Source organism: Triticum urartu, chromosome 2 (genome assembly GCF_003073215.2).
Source record: "Triticum urartu cultivar G1812 chromosome 2, Tu2.1, whole genome shotgun sequence".
NCBI classification, from domain to species: Eukaryota; Viridiplantae; Streptophyta; class Magnoliopsida; order Poales; family Poaceae; genus Triticum; species Triticum urartu.
The window spans coordinates 330,573,699-330,588,005 of NC_053023.1; positions in this window are offsets into that span (position 1 = coordinate 330,573,699).

The following is a 14,307-nucleotide window of genomic DNA, read 5'->3' on the forward strand; positions in this document are numbered from 1 at the left end:
CAAACACAATGTTCTGTGAACATTGTGCTGTCGCAAGGCGAGACCCCTCCAGGACATCCGCAAAATACTGTTCCGGTGTATGGTGCTCCTTGCCCTCCGGTGGCCCCCTGGTCACCTCGACGGCGTCCATCTTCGCCCACCACATCTTGCAACGGGCGAAGGCCATGCGCACACCTTCAATACAGGCTGAGCACTTCATGACGTCCAACCGAGGACAAGCATTCACCACCCGCCTCACGAGTCCGAAGTAGCTGCTTGGCATAGCTTCGGCTGGCCATAGCCGGATTATCAAATCCTTAATGGCTAGTTCGGCCACCCTATGTAGCTCCACCAGCTGTTTCAGCTGGTCGGTTAAGGACACGGGATGCTCCGGCGCCACATACTGTGACCAGAATAGCCTCTCCGTGGAATCCCCTCCTTCGGCTCGATAGAACTCCACGACATCGGATACACTGCATGGCAAATCCGCAAAGGCCCCTGGGGAACTCCGAACTCGAGTTAGTAAAAGGTACTGCTTCTCTGCATACTTGCTTTGCATCTTAAATGCCTTACCCACCGTGATCTTCTTGGCCTCCTGGATCTCCTGGAGGGCGGCCTGGGCCTCATTTTGGGCAGTCTCCGCGCTTTGGCGAGCGTTTGCGAGTTCTGTCCCTTGAACCGACGCATCATGCTCCAAGGTCTCGCATTTTTTCACCGCATCCTGGAGCTCTTGCTGGACTTCTTTGACTCGGGCCTTGAGCTTCTTACGGGCGGCCTGCTGCTGGACGGCCTTCTCCTCGGCCTCGCCTAGGGCCTTCTTCAGGGCCTCGACCTCAGTCGCGGCTTCTGCACATATAACGATACCGCTGTCACTACACAGCGCTTATCCTTTCCCGAACATATAGCAAGTCGTTCCTCACCTTGCTTCTCTTGGAGCCGAACCTTAATCTCGCCGATCTCGTTCTTGGTCCGCTCCAGCTTCCGCTTCAGCTCGGAGACCTCGGCAGTATGCGAGGTCGCGGCCAACAACGACGCCTGCTTATTCATACATATTTGGTTAGTCTCCTATAATAAGAGGTTGATCCTCTGTCCGGTTCTTCTTGCCAAACTCCGGACAGTGTCTCAGGGGCTACTGAATACATGGGGTTTTCCTCTTTCTATGTCACTTACCTCGAAACCCGTTAACAGATTGCTGCAGGCTTCGTCTAGTCCACTCTTGGCGGACTGAACCTTCTCGATCACCGCACCCATAAGGACACGGTACTCATCGACAACGGAGGAGCCTCGTAGCGCCTCCATGTAGTGACCTGACCCGAATGGATCAAGTCTCTGTGCTTAAGTGTCATCCCTGGATCGGTATGCTGACACACACAGTACTCGAAGGATTTATAACAGAGGTAAATCACATGTATAAAGTAACGTAAATACTATTACCTCAATCCATATAGCGGAAGCAACAAGGTTGTGGATTCCCATCAACACCAACGGCAAAGTTGAGTGTAGAAATAGTAACCCTAACGTATCACTTACTCGTCGTAAGAAACCTGCAACATGAGACGTTGCAGCCCGAAACGGGTCAGTACATTGAATGTACTGGCAAATTCACACCATAGAGAATAATGAATAATGACTATCACTACATGCATATTTGGCTGGTGGAAAAGCTCTATGGTTATAAGGTTTTTGCGTAAAGCCAATTTTTCCCTACTGCAAAGGAATACATTTTAATTAACTATCATGGTGGTTGTTGAACATTGAGAATGGTTGACAGCATTCTCAATCCCAATTGAGCATCATCATTAAAACCCAACAATATTCATTTAAAGTAACATGATGAGATCAACGGGATAATCCAAGAACTAGATACTCAAGATGTCCGTAACCGGGGACACGGCTAATCATGATTAGTTTATACACTCTGCAGAGGTTTGCGCACTTTTCCCCACATGACTCGATCGCCTCCGTTTGTTTTCTCGCACTACATGGTGTTTGAGAAACGGATGACCGAGACATAGTCTTTCAGAAGCGCTAGCACCTTACATGTGGGGTAGACCGTACCACCTACAACCCCTACATCTGCTAGTCCACCCCGTAAGAGTTCGCACAACTTAGTCAACTATGCCAGAGCCCATAGTAGCATGTGGCTGCACACGGAAATTTCTAGCATGAATGATCTTATGATCCCTTTGAGCCTGGGTGGCGGTCCAAAATAAAACAGGCAAGTCCTGATAGACATCAGGTGCCTCAATCCACCCAGATGTGTGTTTAAGTTGCCACCTTAGATAAACCATTAAAATTATCAACTCACATCTGTCATGGATATCACTCACCCAATCCACGTCTACTAGCATATCATGGCATAATAAGCAAACGTAGAAGTAACTCCCAAGGGTTTCATAATAATACAGGTAATAGGTACTACCTCATCTACTTCCCATCCCACAATTTAATTAGATCCTAATCATGCAATGTGTGAGGATTGATCTAATGCAATAAAACTAGGTTGCAGAAAAGGTATGATCAAAGTGTGAACTTGCCTGCAATGTTGATGAAGATGATTCGCACTCAAAAATCTTGATAGCTCTACTCGTCACACTCCGGTCAATCTATCGTAATCAAGCAATAGTAACCACACATAAGCAATCACTCAAAAGATCAGAAAGAACGAAGAAGTCGATTCAGAAAACTTCAAAACCAAGAAAATAACTCTTGCAACATAAAACAATTTCTAACAGTACCAAAATTATGTGAATTTGGCCTTATCAGAATGTTTAGGTTAAGAGCTTCGATTTGCAAAAAGAATCAACTCAAACGGAGCTACGAAACCCAAGTTATGATCAAACGAAGTTTGAATTCAAATCTGATCTAATTCAAATTTTAAACTTTTCAAAAATATGTTTGAGTTGTATTAATGGATAGAGGGGTTCGTAACGAAGAAGTGGGTGTTGGTTTCGTTGGATTCCGACTAACGAGCAAAAAGTTATAGTCGTTTGAAAACCAGGGGCTGATCTGTAATTAAAGTATTCACAACTAGGTCCCTGGCCGAAAATAACAGAAAAAGAAAAAGACAAAAAGGCGAACGCTCGCTTATAAGATCAAAACAGTGGACGTTCGCTGTTTAATAAAACCTAAAAAAAACAGATCTAGTCTAGGTTTTTTTTAAAAAACAAACTTAAAAGAAAAACCGGATCGGACCGGGTTCGGGTTTATACCGGTTCGCAGTGGTGTGGTGGTTTTCGCGAGAAAACCGGCGGCGGCGGGGTTGAACTCCGGCGAGGAGGGACAGCAGCGTGCCCCGGCAAGGCGGCGCGCGGGCAAGGCGAGCGGCGGCGAAGCAGGGAGGCGGAGCGGCGGAGCTGCGGCGGCAGCGGGATGCGGCGGGAGGGGCGGCGGCTCCGGTGAGATGCGGCAGCAGCGCGGCAGACGAGGGAAGTGCGGCGGCGGCGGCGCAACGCGGCGACGGCGCGCAAGCAGGCAGGGGCAGAGGCAGGCGGGAGGCGGCGGCGGGAGGGGTCGGGGTCCGGCCCCTTATAAAGGCCCGGGGGGGGGGGACCTGCCTTGGGCGAGGGGTGCCCGGCGGCGTGGCAGCGCCGGACTCCGGGAGGAGTCCCGGTCGCGCACGGGAGGATGACGGTGGCGGCTTGGGCCTGGGCCTGGCTGGGAGCTGGGCCGGCCCAGTCGGCGGCGGGGAGTATTTTTTTTTCTTAAAACAATTTCCAGATAAACAAAATCATAAAAACAAAAATAAAAGAAAATTTTATATAGGCATATAATATATCAAAATTTTCAGAAAAAGATTTTCTACGACATGGACATTTTCCTAGGATTAAATAAAATTCACACAAAATCAGATAATTCAAAGAGTGCTACTGGTCTAATAAAATCCAATAAAAATCATTTTAAAAATACCAAAATGATTTCAAATTAATTTTTCTCCAATTTTCTAATGTAGGGAATCATGTTACCCTAATTTCCATATATTTTATTTTTTGGAGAAAAATAATTTGAATAAAACTCAAATAACTCCAAATTGAAAATAAATTCAAAAGAACTTTGAATTTAATTCTTTGAAACTCCCAACTCATATTTCATATAATTTGAAGAAGTCATTTTATCTTCTCTCATGAAAATCACTGAGTTGCATAAAGTTCTAGAATCGGAAATATTTTCAAATGAAATTCAAATATTTTCAACACCCCTTGTCATTTAAATAAATGGAAGAAGTCATGTCATCTTCTCTCCGGGGTTTTGTGTTTGAAAAGAATTTGAATTCATGGAGATCAGAAAGCAAATATGAAAGTTTGGGAAAGTCCTTTTATTCCCTCTCATTTAACTTTCAAAGAGTTTCGAATTTCACTCACTTTCAGTCAATCAATCAAATAGTCAATCAAATCTATCTATTTATTATAACATTCCAAAATTTAGAATTTTGGGATCTTACACTCCATCAGGTCATACGGCGCCCCTGGGTGGACAGGGGCCACCAGTGGAATTGACACACCCCTCCTTCAAAGGAGGGTGCTCGCCTGATTCCGGAGCCATATGGATCTCCGAAATCGTATTCGGCCGAGGGCCGAATTCAATACGGCCCTCTTCGCCGGTCTCCTTGGGGATCTTCTTCCCCATCCGTCTGGCAGCGGAGGTCCCGCCTTGTGGCGCCCCCGGACAATGTCCTAGGCTCCTCCCTTCGGAGCGGCCCTCCAGGATAACACTTCGGTGTCGTCCCTGGCCCCGGGGGAGCAAGCAGGCGGTGGTGACATGCTCGCCATCTCCGACGGAGCCAGCGAACCTCCATACGAGGACCGCTGGATAAGATCACGGGCCGGACTACAAAAGTGTGGATTAACCATGTCAGCATAATAAAAAGATAGGGCTGGATATGCACGTAAATGAGCCATGTCGTTTACGATGCAGCCTGAGGCCTAGTGCGGGGGCGTCATTCCGGACTACTGCCAACGTCCCACGCGGTGTTGGCCGTTGGGGCACCCTTCCCCTTTTTGAGCACTTTCGCGTCCGGATGTGCCGGGGCCACCCTCTTCTTCTTCTTCTTCTTCTTCTTCTCCCCAAGAGGAGGGTTGTTTTCCTCCTCCTCCTCCTCTTCCTCGTCATTGTCCTCAGGGGCGGAGGAATGGGCCTCGTCGTCTTCGGACATCGCATCCGAAGCGCCCTTACGACGGGGGCCACTCTTGGCCCCCTTGGCCTTCTTCTTAGCCTTCTTCTCCGGCGCGCATATGGCGCCGGCACCAGCATCCTCTCCAGGCACGGGATGACGGGTTCCTCGGGCAGCGGCGCTGGACACTGGATCCGCTGTGCCTTCTCCACCCAGTCCTAAAGGAGCAATACTAAATCTCAGACATCATCCTCGAAACATTCAAGTTGGGAATACGTCAAAAGAAACATACCTCGTTGGTGGGGCGTTTACAATTGTGACCACGGTTTGAGTCCGTGGCCGGTGGCTTCTCGTTGCCCTTAAAGAGCAACTTCCAGGCCCCTTCATGAGAGGTGTCGAAGAGCCTTCTCAGGGTCTGGTGCTTCTTCGAATTGAACTCCCATAAAGGACGGCTTCGGCGCTGGCACGGAAGAATCCGGCGGACCAGCATCACCTGGATAATGTCGATGAGCTTGACGTCCTTGGTCACCATGCTTTGAACGCGCGTCTACAACACTATCAGCTCGTTAGGAGAACACCAGTCCGGACTCTTCTCGACCCAGGAGGTGAGCCACGTGGGAGCACTAGAGCGGAATTCGTCAGCTGCGGCCCAGGTGGTGCCGCGAGGTTCTGTGATGTAGAACCACTATTTTTGCCATTCCTTTACTGTCTCTATAAAGGTGCCTTTGGGCCAAGAGACGTTGGACAGCTTGCTCACCATGGCTCCTTCGCACTCCGCATGCTGACCATCCACCACCTTCGGCTTCACGTTGAAGACTTTGAGCCACAACCCGAAGTGGGGATGGATGCGGAGGAAGCCTCGCACATGACGATAAACGCCAAGATGTTGAGGAAGGAATTCGGGGACAGATCATGGAAATCTATCCCGTAATAGTACATCAGCCCGCGGACGAAAGGGTGGAGTGGAAACCCTAGCCCGCGGAGGAAATGGGGGATGAAGACTACTCTCTCCGTGGGCTCTGGCATGGGGAAGACTTGTCCCTCGGCTGGCAGATGATGGGCGATCTCCTTTGCCAAATATCCGGCCGCCCGAAGCTCAGTAATGTCCTCATCCTTGACGAAGGAGACCATCCACTTGCCCTGACCACCAGATCCGGACATGGTCGCTTGAGTGGAAAGGAGATGGGAACTTGGGCGCTGGAGCTTGAGATCGGAAGGGCGAAGATAGAGAGAAGGCGTGAGGAGGGGAAGGGGGAATCCTTATCCCCTTATAAAGGCACCAGATATTAAACGCCTCCTCACTCGCCTTAGGATTCACCTGTTCCCTAGGGCTGTATGAGCGACACAGTTGAGTTACCCATGCCCGCATTGATGAGAATCCCGCGATAAGGGGACACGATCTCTGTTTCGACAAGACGTGCCAAATAGCAATCATGTCTCGAAACATGGGATGGCAGAAGAAAAACGGTTCGAAATTATAACCGGACAAACATGATGACGTGTTGAAGAGAAGCTATCAACAGATTGGATTCATGCAAATATTATATTCTCTCTACGGTTGTGTATGGTGTGCGTAACAGGTCCGGATGCTCTTATTTCATCCGAAGACTATTCTGGAGTTTGGAAGGAGGGAACCCGCCTTGAAATGCCGAAGACAAATCTGCGCGTCGGACTCCTCGTCATTGAAGCCAGGTTCAGGGGCTACTGAGGGAGTCCTGGACTAAGGGGTCCTCGGACATCCGGCCTGTTATCCGTGGGCCGGACTGATGGGCTGTGAAGACATGAAGACCGAAGACTGCACCGTGTCCGGATTGGACTCTACTTGGCTTGGAAGGCAAGCTTGGCGACCAAAGATTCCTTCTTATGTAACCGACTCCATGTTAACCCTAGACCCCCTCGATGTCTATATAAACCGAAGGGGATTGTCCGGAAAGGACAACACATATACTCATTACCATATTCGTAGGCTAGACTTCTAGGGTTTAACCATTACGATCTCGTGGTAGATCAACTCTTGTAACACTCATATTCATCAAGGTCAATCAAGCAGGAAGTACGGTATTACCTCCATAGAGAGGACCCGAACCTGGGTAAACATCATGTCCCCTGTCTCCTGTTACCATCGATCCTAGACGCACAGTTCGGGACCCCCTACCCGAGATCCGCCGGTTTTGACACCGACACTTGCACAAACAAACAAGAACCTCACAACCAACGCGATAAAGGGGTTGTCAATCCCTTCACGGTCACTTACGAGAGTGAGATCTGATACAGATAATAAGATAAATATTTTTGGTATTTTTGTGATATAGATTGGAAAATAAAGATTGCAAAATAAATGGCGACAGAAATGGCTAGTTGATGGGAAACTAATATGATGTAAAGTATACCCGGGGGCCATAGGTTTCACTAGTAGCTTCTCTCAAGATAGAAAGTATTACGGTGGGTGAACAAATTACTGCCGAGCAATTGATAGAAAAGCGCATAGTTATGATGATATCTAAGGCAATGATCATGAATGTAGGCATCACGTCCATGACAAGTAGCCCGAAACGATTCTGCATCTACTACTATTACTCCACACATCAACCGGTATCCAGCATGCATCTAGAGTATTAAGTTCATAAGAACAGAGTAATGCTTTAGGAAAAGATGACATGATGTAGAGGGATAAACTCAAGCAATATGATATAAACCCCATCTTTTTATCCTCGATGGCAAAAAATACAATACGTGCCTTGCTGCCCCTGCTGTCACTGGGAAAGGACACCGCAAGATTGAACCCAAAGCTAAGCACTTCTCCCATTGCAAGAAAGATCAATCTAGTAGGCCAAACTAAACCGATAATTCGAAGAGACTTGCAAAGATATCAAATCATGCATATAATAATTCAGAGTAGAATCAAATAATATTCATAGATAATCAAGTCATAAACCCACAATTCATCGGATCTCGGCAAACACACCGCAAATAGAGTTACATCGAATAGATCTCCAAGAAGATCGAGGAGAACTTTCTATTGAGATCCAAAGAGATAGAAGAAGCCATGTAGCTAATAACTGTGGACCCGAGGTCTATGGTAAACTACTCACACATCATCGGAGAGGCTATGGCGTTGATGTAGAAGCCCTCCGTGATTGAATCCCCCTCCGGCGGAGCGCCGGAAAAGGCCCCAAGATGGGATCTCACGGGTACAGAAGGTTGTGGCGGTGGAATAGGTGTTTCGTTGCCCTCCTGGAAGGTTTTAGGGTATAAGAGTATATATAGGCGAAAGAAATAGGTCGGTGGTGTTGCGAGGGGCCCACGAGGGTGGGGGCGCGCCCTCCTGCCTCGTGGCTCCCTCGCTGCTTCCTTGATGTCCACTCCAAGTCTCCTGGATCACATTTGTTCCAAAAAAGATCCTCGCGAATGTTTCATTCCGTTTGGATTCCGTTTGATATTCCTTTTCTACGAAACAGTGAAATAGGCAAAAAAACAGCAATTTGCACTGGGCTTTCAATTAATAGGTTAGTCCAAAAAATGATATAAAAAGGTATATTAAAGCCCATTAAACATCCAAAACAGATAATATAATAGCATGGAACAAAAATTATAGATACGTTGGAGACGTATCAATCATTACATTGGCATCACGTCCAAGATTAGTAGACCGACTCCTGCCTACATCTACTACTATTACTCTACACATCGACCGCTAACCAACATGCATCTAGTGTATTTAGTTCATGGAGAAACAGAGTAATGCAATAAGTGAAGGAAATATGCCCTAGAGGCAATAATAAAGTTGTTATTTATACTTCCTTATATCATGATAAATGTTTATTATTCATGCGAGAATTGTATTAACCAGAAACTTAGTACATGTGTGAATACATAGACAAACAAAGTGTCACTAGTATGCCTCTACTTGACTAGCTCGTTGAATCAAAGATGGTTGAGTTTCCTAACCATAGACATGAGTTGTCATTTGATTAATGGGATCACACCATTAGAGAATGATGTGATTGACTTGACCCATTCCGTTAGCTTAGCATTTGATCGTTTAGTATATTGCTATTGCTTTCTTCATGACTTATACATGTTCCTATGACTATCAGATTATGCAACTCCTGAATACCGGAGGAACACTTTGTGTGCTACTAAACGTCACAACGTAACTGGGTCATTATAAAGGTGCTCTACAGGTGTCTCCGATGGTACTTGTTGAGTTGGCATAGATCAAGATTAGGATTTGTCACTCCGACTGTCGGAGAGGTATTTCTGGGCCCTCTCGGTAATGCACATCACTATAAGCCTTGCAAGCAATGCAACAAATGAGTTAGTTGCGGGATGATGTATTACGGAACGAGTAAAGAGACATGCCGGTAACGAGATTGAACTAGGTATTGAGATACCGACGACCGAATCTTGCGCAAGTAACATACCGATGACAAAGGCAACAACGTATGTTGTTATGCGGTTTGACCGATAAAGATCTTTGTAGAATATTTAGGAACCAATATGAGCATCTAGGTTCCACTATTGGTTATTTACCGGAGATGAGTCTCGGTCATGTCTACATAGTTCTCGAACCCTTAGGGTCTGCACGCTTAATGTTCGGTGATGATCGGTATTATGAGTTTATGTGTTTTGATGTACTGAAGGTAGTTCCGAGTCCCGGATGTGATCACAGACATGACAAGGAGTCTTGAAATGGTCGAGACATAAAGATTGATATATTGGACGGCTACATTCAGACACCGGAAGGGTTTCGGGTGATCTCGGAGAAAACCGGAGTGCCGGAGGGGTTGCCGGAATCCCCCGAGGACTAATGGGCCTTAATGGGCCCTTGTGGAGAGAGAGAGGGGCCGGCCAGGGCAGGCTGCGCCCCCTCCCCTTGAGTCCGAATAGGACAAGGAAGGGGGGCGCCCCCTTGCCTTTCCCCTCTCCCTCTCCCACTCCTTCCTTCCCCCTCCTAGTTGGGCTAGGAAAGGGGAGTCCTACTCCCACTAGGAGGAGGACTCCTCCTCTTGGCGCGCCCTCCTAGGGCCGGCCGGCCTCCCCCTTTCTCCTTTATATACGGGGGCAGGGGCCACCCCATGACACAGAAGTTGATCATTGATCTTTTAGACGTGTGCGGTGCCCCCCTCCACCACAATCCACTCGGTCATATCGTAGCGGTGCTTAGGCGAAGCCCTGCGTCGGTAGCTTCATCAACACCGTCATCATGCCGTCGTGCTGACGGAACTCTCCCTCGAAGCTCTAATGGATCGTCAGTTCGTGGGACATCACCGAGATGAACGTGTGCAGATCGCGGAGGTGTCCTACGTTCGGTACTAGGATCGGTCGATCGTGAAGACGTACAACTACATCAACCACGTTGTCATAACGCTTCCGTTTACGGTCTACGAGGGTACGTGGACGAAACTCTCCCCTCTCATTGCTATGTATCACCATGATCTTGCGTGTGCGTAGGATTTGTTTTTGAAATTACTACGTTTCCCAACAGTGGCATCCGAGCCAGGTTTATGCGTAGATGTTATATGCACGAGTAGAACACAACGGAGTTGTGGGCGTGGGTATATACATATTGCTTGCTGTCACTAGTTGATTCTTGATTCATCGGCATTGTTGGATGAAGCGACCCAGACCGACATTACGCGTACGCTCACGCGAGACTGGTTCCACCGACGTGCTTCACACACATGTGGCTAGTGGGTGTCTATTTCTCTAGCTTTAGTTGAATCGGATTAAATGAATAGGGTTCTTTCTGAAGGTCAAAAAGCAATCACTATACCGCGTTGTGGTTTTTGATGCGTAGGTAAGAACGGTTCTTGCTCAGCCCGTAGCAGCCACGTAAAACTTGCAACAACAAGGTAGATGCCGTCTAACTTGTTTTTGCAGGGCATGTTGTGATGTGATATGGTCAAGGCATGATGCTAAATTTTATTGTATGAGATGATCATGTTTTGTAACACAGTGATCGGCAACTGGCAGGAGCCATATGGTTGTCGCTTTATTGTATGAAATGCAATCGCCATGTAATTGCTTTACTTTATCACTAAGCGGTAGCGATAGTCATAGAAGCAATAGTTGGTGAGACGACAACGATGCTACGATGGAGATCAAGGTGTCACACCGATGACGATGGTGATCATGACGGTGCTTTGGAGATGGAGTTCAAAGGCACAAGATGATGATGGCCATATCATATCACTTATATTGATTGCATGTGATGTTTATCTTTTATGCATCTTATTTTTCTTAGATCGACGGTTCCATTATAAGATGATCTCTCACTAAATTTCAAGGTAAAGTTCGTCGTGCCGAGACACCACGTGATGATCGGGTGTGATAAGCTCTACGTTCACGGGTGCCAGCCAGTTTTGTACACGCAAAATACTTGAGTTAAACTTGACGAGCCTAGCATATGCAGATATGGCCTCGGAACGCTGAGACCGAAAGGTCGAGCGTGAATCATATAGTAGATATGATAAACATAGTGATGTTCACCATTGAAAACTACTCCATCTCACATGATGATCGGACATGGTTTAGTTGATATGGATCACGTGATCACTTAGATGATTAGAGGGATGTCTGTCTAAGTGGGAGTTCTTAAGTAATTTGATTAATTGAACTTTAATTTATCATGAACTTAGTACCTAATAGTATTTTGCATGTCTATGTTGTTGTAGATAGATGGCCCGTGCTGTTGTTCCGTTGAATTTTAATGCATTCCTTGAGAAAGCAAAGTTGAAAGATGATGGTAGCAATTACACTGACTGGGTCCGTAACTTGAGGATTATCCTCATTGCTGCACAGAAGAATTACATCCTGGAAGCACCGCTAGGTGCCAAACCCACTGCAGGAGCAACGCCAGATGTTATGAACATCTGGCAGAGCAAAGATGATGACTACTCGATAGTTCAGTGTGCCATGCTTTACGGCTTAGAACCGGGACTTCAACGACGTTTTGAACGTCATGGAGCATATGAGATGTTCCAGGAGTTGAAGTTAATATTTCAAGCAAATTCCCAGATTGAGAGATATGAAGTCTCCAATAAGTTCTACAGCTGCAAGATAGAGGAGAACAGTTCTGTCAGTGAACATATACTCAAAATGTCTGGGTATAATAATCACTTGATTCAACTGGGAGTTAATCTTCCGGATGATAGTGTCATTGACAGAATTCTTCAATCACTGCCACCAAGCTACAAGAGCTTCGTGATGAACTATAATATGCAAGGGAAAGGCCACGGAGGTAGAAATCAAGAAGGAGCATCAAGTGTTGATGGTCAACAAGACCACCAGTTTTAAGAAAAAGGGTAAATGGAAGAAGGGGAACTTCAAGAAGAACGGCAAGCAAGTTGCTGCTCAAGTGAAGAAGCCCAAGTCTGGACCTAAGCCTGAGACTGAGTGCTTCTACTACAAAGGGACTGGTCACTGGAAACGGAACTGCCCCAAGTATTTGGCTGATAAGAAGGAATGCAAGGTGAACAAAGGTATATGTGATATACATGTTATAAATGTGTACCTTACTAATGCTCGCAGTTGTACCTGGGTATTTGATTCTGGTTCTGTTGCTAATATCTGCAACTTGAAACAGGGACTACGGATTAAGCGAAGATTGGCTAAGGACGAGGTGACGATGCACGTGGGAAATGGTTCGAAAGTCGATGTGATCGCGGTCGGCACGCTACCTCTACATCTACCTTCGGGATTAGTTTTAGACCTGAATAATTGTTATTTGGTGCCAGCGTTGAGCATGAACATTATATCTGGATCTTGTTTGATGCGAGACGGTTATTCATTTAAATTTGAGAATAATGGTTGTTCTATTTATATGAGTAATATCTTTTATGGTCATGCACCTTTGAAGAGTGGTCTATTTTTGATGAATCTCGATAGTAGTGATACACATTCATAATATTGAAGCCAAAAGATGCAGAGTTGATAATGATAGTGCAACTTATTTGTGGCACTGCCGTTTAGGTCATATTGGTGTAAAGCGCATGAAGAAACTCCATTCTGATGGACTTTTGTAATAACTTGATTATGAATCACTTGGTACTTGCGAACCATGCCTCATGGGAAAGATGACTAAAACACCATTCTCCGGAACAATGGATCGAGCAAAAGATTTGTTGGAAATCATACATACTGATGTATGTGTCCGATGAATATAGAGGTCGGCAGGTATCGTTATTTTCTCACCTTCACAGATGATTTGAGCAGATATGTGTATATCTTCTTGATGAAACATAAGTCTTAAACATTTGAAAAGTTCAAAAAATTTCAGAGTGAAGTAGAAAATAATCGTAACAAGAAAATAAAGTTTCTACGATCTGATCATGGAGGAGAATATTCGAGTTACGAGTTTGGTCTTCATTTGAAACAATGCGAAATAGTTTCGCAACTCACGCCACCCGGAACACCACAACGTAATGGTGTGTCCGAACGTCGTAATCGTACTTTACTAGATATGGTGCGTTCTATGATGTCTCTTACTGATTTACCGCTATCGTTTTGGGGTTATGCTTTAGAGACGGCTGCATTCACGTTAAATAGGGCACCATCTAAATCCATTGAGACGACGCCTTCTGAACTATGGTTTGGAAAAGAAATCAAAGTTGTCGTTTCTTATAGTTTGGGGTTGCGATGCTTATGTGAAAAAGCTTCAACCTGATAAGCTCGAACCCAAATCGGAGAAATGTCTCTTCATAGGATACCCAAAGGATACTGTTGGGTACACATTCTATCACAAATCCAAAGGCAAGACATTCATTGCTTAGAATGGATCCTTTCTAGAGAAGGAGTTTCTCTCGAAAGAAGTGAGTGGGAGGAAAGTAGAACTTGATGAGGTAACTATACCTGCTCCCTTATTGGAAATTGTTCATCACAGAAATCTGTTCTTGTGACTCCTACACCAATTAGTGAGGAAATTAGTGATGGTGATCATGTAACTTCAGATCAGGATTACTACTGAACCTCGTAGGTCAACCGGAGTAAGATCCACACCAGAGTGGTATGGCAATCCAGTTCTGGAAGTCATGTTACTTGACCATGACAAACCTACGAACTATGAGGAAGCAATGATGAGCCCAGATTCCGCAAAATGGCTTGAGGCCATGAAATCTGAGATGGGATCCATGTATGAGAACAAAGTGTGGACTTTGGTTGACTTGCCCGATGATCGGCAAGCCATCGAGAATAAATGGATCTTCAAGAAGAAGATA